The sequence below is a fragment of the Gossypium arboreum genome, chromosome 13, assembly GCF_025698485.1.
Source record: "Gossypium arboreum isolate Shixiya-1 chromosome 13, ASM2569848v2, whole genome shotgun sequence".
NCBI lineage: Eukaryota > Viridiplantae > Streptophyta > Magnoliopsida > Malvales > Malvaceae > Gossypium > Gossypium arboreum.
In genome coordinates this window covers 71,145,287-71,151,839 of record NC_069082.1, presented here as the reverse complement: position 1 = coordinate 71,151,839, position 6,553 = coordinate 71,145,287, and the positions used below count along the sequence as shown (strand labels likewise).

The window sequence follows — 6,553 nt, the reverse complement described above, 5'->3', positions numbered from 1 at the left end:
TTATAGATTTCAGGGCACACGGCCAGGTAACACGTCCGTGTTCCCTAATTTCAGCCCGTGTGATTCGCGAATTTTGAATTTGGGCACGTCTGACATTTAGTACACGCCCGTGTTCCTTCGGCGTGTAGGTGCACACGGCCATGTCTAGCATTGTTCGCTTCTCCCACGCTCGTGTCAATCTAACAAGTTCGACCACGGATGCTAGACACGGGCGTGTCGCATGCCTGTGCTGTTTTAACAGGTTCACCCACGGTTCTTCCACACGGGCGTGTCGCACGCCCGTGTTGTTTTGGCAGGTTCGACCACGCCCGTGTTTAGGAAAAATCATTTCTCTGTTTTCACACGGCCCTAAGCAAGCCCGTGCTCTTGGCCGTGTCTCTGTGGAAAACTTGTATTCAAGAGCTCTATTAGTAAGTTAGGTGTTGAAGACTAAATTTTAAAGAAGTTAATACAGTTAATGCTCGGGTTACCTCCCGAGAAGCATTTTTTTATAGTCTAAGCTCGACTTACCTCTCCGTTGAATGGTCATGGTGGTTTGAGGAGTTTATACTCCTCATTCCTGCTATCAATCTCATCAAAATAAGGTTTTAAATGGGTGTTGTTTACCTTAAAAGCGCCGAACTTAAGGTGGCTTACCTCAACTGTACTGAATGGAAAAATACTAAGTACCGTAAAAGGGATTTCTTCATTCAGTCTGGCAGTGACAATGTGACGATCTGCGGCACCTAGTAAGACTTTATCTCCAACTTTAAGTTGATTTGGAGAGGTATCGAGCCTGTTTTGGCGTAGTTTTTGTTTATCGTGTGTTCTCGATTTATGTGTAGGTCCTCTACTATTTGCAGCCTTCGTTCTTCATGAGTAGGTCCTCTACTATTGCTTGAGAATGACTTATGCGCTTCCTTCAGACTCATTACCTACAAAGTAAGTTGTACCATATTGTCAGTTTTAGTAGAATGGGTTAAACGATCACCTTCAATTTCCAATGTGTTTCCAGAATTACGAGCTTGAAGGGTGATTGTTTTGTCTCCCACACGGAGTGTGAGTTCACCTGTGCCAACATCAATGATCGTTTTAGCAGTTGCTAAAAAAAGCCTTCCTAGAATTAAAAGGAGTGTTGTTATCCTCTTCTATGTCTAGAACAATGAAGTCCATGGGAAATATAAATTTATCGATTTTAACTAGCACATCTTCAATAATACCCTTAGGAAATCTTATAGATTTATCTTCTAATTGAATGCTCATCCTAGTCCGTTTGGCTTTCCTAAGACCTAATTGTTTGAAAATTTTGTAGGGCATGACGTTAATACTAGCCGCTAAATCAGCTAATGTATTATTAACATCTAAACTACCAATTAAGCAAGGAATTGTAAAACTCCCTGGATCTTTTAATTTGTTCGGTAGCTTATTTTGCAGAATAGCTGAGCACACTGCGTTTAGCTCCACATGCGACGCGTCATCCAACTTCTGCTTATTTGCTAAAAGCTCCTTTAAAAATTTCATTGTGTTTGGCATCTGTGATAGAGCTTCAATAAACGGTAAGTTAATGTGTAATTTTTTTAAGAGTTTAAAGAATTCACCAAATTGTTCATCTGAGCGGTCTTTCCTTGTCGCGTTGGGGTATGGCACACGATGTTTATATTCGACATTCACTAATTTGTTTTTATTATGACCTACCTCACCTTGACCTTTTCTTACCACAGTTTCTTGCCTCGGTTCTGGTTCTGGCTCAACGACTCCTTTGTCATCTTGAATATTAATTGCGTTGAGCTGTTCCCTTGGGTTGGGTTTCGTATTACTTGGCAAGCTAAATTGTGGTCATTCGGAGATTAGTTTAGAAAGCTAGCCTATCTGAGTTTCGAGCCCTTGGATTAACACTTGTTGATTTTTAAATCTTGTTTCGGTGTTCTAAAAATAGGTTTCTGACACTGATATAAACTTTGAGAGCATCGCTTCAAGGTTCGGCTTCTTTTCCTGTTGATAGGGTGGTTGTTGGTAGTCTGGAGGTGGTCTCTGATTTCCTTGGCCTCCCATGAGAAATTTGGGTGGTTCCTCCAACCTGAATTGTAATTGTTACTATATGGATTGTTTTGAGATCGAGAATTATTATCCATGTAATTTAACTGCTCGTTATCCATGTTGTGGCCATAAGGTTGGTATTCCAAATGGCTTGTTCAACCTCCACTTGCTTCGCACTGCATTACTGGGTGAACCTGTGAAGAACTAAGAAAACCATCAATTTTCTTATTCAAGAGTTACTACTTGATTAAAGAGCATGGTGACCGAATCGACGTTATAAACACTGGCTATTTTTGTTGGCTTTGTCCTCATGACTTGCCACTGATAGTTATTCAGTGACATCTCTTCTATAAACTCATAAGCATCTTCAAGTGTTTTATTATTGATGGTTCTTCCAGCAGCTACGTTAACCATCTGCCGAGCCGAAGGATTCAGGCCATTATAGAACGTTTGAACCTAAAGCCAAAAAGGTAACCCATGGTAAGGGCACCTTCTCAGTAAGTCCTTGTATCTTTCCGATGCATCGTAAAGAGTTTCTAAGTCCATCTGCACAAACGAAGAGATATCATTAATTAATTTGGCTGTTTTAGCCAGTGGGAAATATTTCAATAGAAATTTTTTAGTCATTTGTTCCCAAGTAGTGATTAACCCTCGTGGTAATGTGTTTAACCACTGTTTAGCTTTGTTTCTCAATGAAAAAGGGAATAACCAAAGACGAATGGCATCATCAGAAACACCATTAATTTTAAATGTATCGCATAGTTTCAAGAAGTTTGCTAAGTGAGCGTTGGGATCCTCATCCTGCAAACCATCAAACTGAACAAAATGATGTATCATTTGAATAGTGTTAGGTTTTAGTTCAAAAGTATTTGCAGCTCACAAAGAGTCTAACTATGCTCGATTCAGGTTCATAAAGAGGGTTTAGCATAATCATACATAGTGCGTGGAGCGAGGATTTTGATTAACCGCAATTACGGAGGTAGGTGATTGTCTTGGTTTTCACCATCTCTTGGTTGGGGGTTGAGTATCATCCTCTTGCTCATTCTCTGTGTATCTTAAGCTTCGCCTTATTTCTCTTTGGTTTCTGTGAACTGTACGATCGATTTCTTCGTCAAAAAGTAGTGGTCCTGACGAGTTTCTTCTAGTCATAAACTATAAAAACCTGCCAAGATAAAGAAAAAGTAAATTAATAAATAATAAAAAAATTAAATTAAATAGCAAGAAAAATAAATGCCTAAAGTAATAAAAATTGAGCGTTTCTAATATCTTAGTTTCCCGGCAATGGCACCAAAAACTTGATCGCGCTATTTCGTGATAGGTTTTAAATATTTATAATTAATCATTCTTGAAACTAACTATTATCGCGATGTAGGCAAGTGTACCTATTGAACAGTAGTATAGTTTTAGCAAGACCGAATTGTCGAACCCAAATGAACTAAAAGTACTAGTAATGACTGTCTTTTTATTATCTAACCTAAGAATAAAGGGGTTTTGTTTTAACTAACTAATTAACTAATCTAAGAATTCACAGAGAATGGAATTGGGGGATTACTTTTGGGAAAATCAATTGAATTAAGACAATACCTAAGGAAAAATCCACCTAGACTGTACTTGTTATTCTCGCTCCGAATCGGACGATTTATTTATTTAACTTGTTCCGTGGAGATCCTTAAGTTATGTTATTATCCCTATTCAAGAATAATAACGTCTAATCCCTAGATTGAATAATTGAGACTTTTCTCTAATTAACACCCTAAGGTTGCATTAACTCCATCTATGGATCTCCTTATTAGGTTTCACCCTAATCCAGAAAAAATCTTGTCACCCTATGTCTAGGCACGCAGACAACTCCGCTTAATTATGAAAAATGTACTCTTAGACAGGGTTTATTCCTCCTCTGAATAAGAGCTTATCTTGAATCAGTATCTTGGGATATCAAAACAAGAATTAAAAACACATAATTAAGAACAAGTTAAATATTTATCATACAATTCAGAAAATAATAACAAGATTCATCTTACGTTTCATTCCCTTTAGGTATTTAAGGGTTTTAGTTCATAACTAAATAAGAAAACATCTTAGAATAATAAAGAATACAAAACATAAAGAATACCCAAAACTCCTGAAGGGGAAATTGAGGAGAGATCTTCAGTCTTGATGATGAATCCCGCTTCTGAGATGGATCAATCCGCTTCCTTGGAGTAATTTCTTACTCCCTCCCTATGTGTCCTTTACTTTCCTCCTCTAGGGTGTATTTATAGGCTTTAGAATGCCTAGAAACCCTCAAAATTGATGTTTTCTGAATTGGACTCAACTTGGGCTCGGCAGGGACACGCCTGTTTGACACGCCCTGTGAGTCGTGCTTCGAATCTGCCAAATTGACACGGCCGTGTGGTCTACCCGTGTGAGGAGGTCCAGGCAGTGTTGAATTCGTACTTAGGCCCATTTTTCTCTTTTTTTGGCCCGTTTCTCGTTCATTTCGCTCTCTTATGCTCTCCTTAGTATAAAAAATGAAATTAAAGCATTAAGAGCATCAAATTCACCAATTCTAATGGGAAATCATCCATAAAACGCGTTAAATATGTGGTAAAAATATGTATAAATTACGGTTTATCAATCGCATAAAGTTCAAAAGTCTTAAATTGATAGCTAATGGTGTTAAACTGTCATGGAAATTAAATTGGGGGTCTTTAAAGGGAAAATAAACCCGAAAAGGAGTGCTAGGTCGGCCATAGGGACAAGAATGGTCAAAAAGGTTAAATTAGGTGAGTTTGGTAGCTTGTTTGACTAAAAAGGAAATAAAATAAACAAAGGATGATATCATCCCTTTCCCATCTTATCTAGTGCTGAAAATGTCAGCCATAGAAGGGTGTAAGATCTTGAAAAATTTTAGCCACTCTCTATTCTCATAGGTAAGTGATTTTGATAGTTTCCTTAATGATTTTTGCATTTTTGGACCCCTTGTAACATGAACTTTCTAATAATGGGACTATTTTGTAAAATGGTTGAAAGCTTAAAGTTTTTCCATGATATTATACATGTTGATTTCTAAAATTTTATGGAAGAATATGTGTTATGGTTTAGAAATAAACAACTTTTGTGAAGAAATTTTCATGGAAGCCCTAACTAGGGACCATTTTGCATTAGTTAAAAAAATAGATGGTAAATTTGAGAAATAATGGGAATTTTGGATTGCTATAAGAGTAAAAAGGGTTCAGCTATGCTTAAGATATGAAGAAATTCGATAAAAATCAATTTTCGGAGCTAGGGGTAAAATGGTCACTTTGTAAAAGAATAGGGGAAAAATGGTCATTTTGCCCAATTATAAATTTTTGAGTACCTAGATCATTAAAAGGATTAAATTTGTGAATTTTTATCATTTTAGATCAAGAATTGCAAAATCTAGGCCTAGACCGGTGAAAAGCAAAGCAAGTGGATTAAGCTGGACGAGTAGCTTACATTTTTGCATACTGAGGTAAGTTGTATGTAAATAATACAACTACATGGTTATTATGTGACAGCCCTAAAGTGACCCTAGTCAGAAAGCGGTTTCGGGACCGCTAAACCGGTCATTAAATTATTTGAGTATGATAGTTACTGTCTAAATATGTGAATATGCATGTGTGAAAATTTCTTAATTGAATTTTTACTTAATTATAGGTGAATTTTAGTGATTAGGACTTATGTGAGAAAATTTAGAAATGTGCTAGGCAAATGTAAGGTGGCCTATTAATACATGTGGGAAAATGGTTGTCCTTGCATGTTAAATAACCCACTTCCTAAGGTGAGTGGCCGGCCATGACAAGATTATGGGCAAGGGAACATGTTTCCAACATGTTTAGTTAGTGGATTATGTAAGGGAGAATAAAGAAATGGAAAAAAAAAAAGAAAAGGATGAAAAAAATGTGTGTGGATGCTCTTTTGCCGTGAGAAACAAAGAAAGAAAAGGGGAAGAAAATTTGTTGCTCATCCTTGGGTGCCTTGGCCGAATAGAAGAAAGGAAATTGAAAAAAAAATATTGGTGTTCATCTTCTACCTTAGGAGCCGAAAGTTAAAGAAGGAAGGGGGATATGGCATTCGGTCATCTTAAGCTCAAAAACAAGGTTAGTAATTCATGTTAGATTTTGGGATTTTAGCTTAACTTAAGTTAGTTACTAAGTTCTTCAATTAGCCCATGCTAAAATTTGGATTTCGGTGGTGAATGAAGCATTCGGCCATGGTTGATAGTGAAGAAATTTGATTACCTTCTTCATGTTTGAATGAGTAATTGTGGATGGGTGAAGTATGAGTTAGTTAAATGTTCATATAGGTGGTTTGGGTGGTAGGAAAAGAAATCGGCTTGTGTGTGTATGTGTAATTGCCGAATTTAAACTAGGAAGTTATTGAGTAATGTTTGTATTTTAAGTGATAGAATAGACTGAATGCTTGGAATGTCATGTAAATGAATTATAAGTTGGATTAAAGGCTGTTATATTGTCTTATCATTTCCGGAATGTGCTTTGTCAAAGAAATTGAGGTTGATGTTTAAGTAATGTAA

General features: G+C 36.9%; 1 non-coding gene across 1 annotated transcript; it reads left to right on the top strand.

Moving 5' to 3' along the window:
• The first annotated feature begins 2,488 nt into the window (after positions 1-2,488).
• On the top strand, positions 2,489-2,595 carry LOC128287188 (small nucleolar RNA R71). Its single transcript, XR_008277884.1, has one exon. It is a non-coding gene; the product is annotated as a small nucleolar RNA R71 (small nucleolar RNA).
• Positions 2,596-6,553: the final 3,958 nt, after the last annotated feature.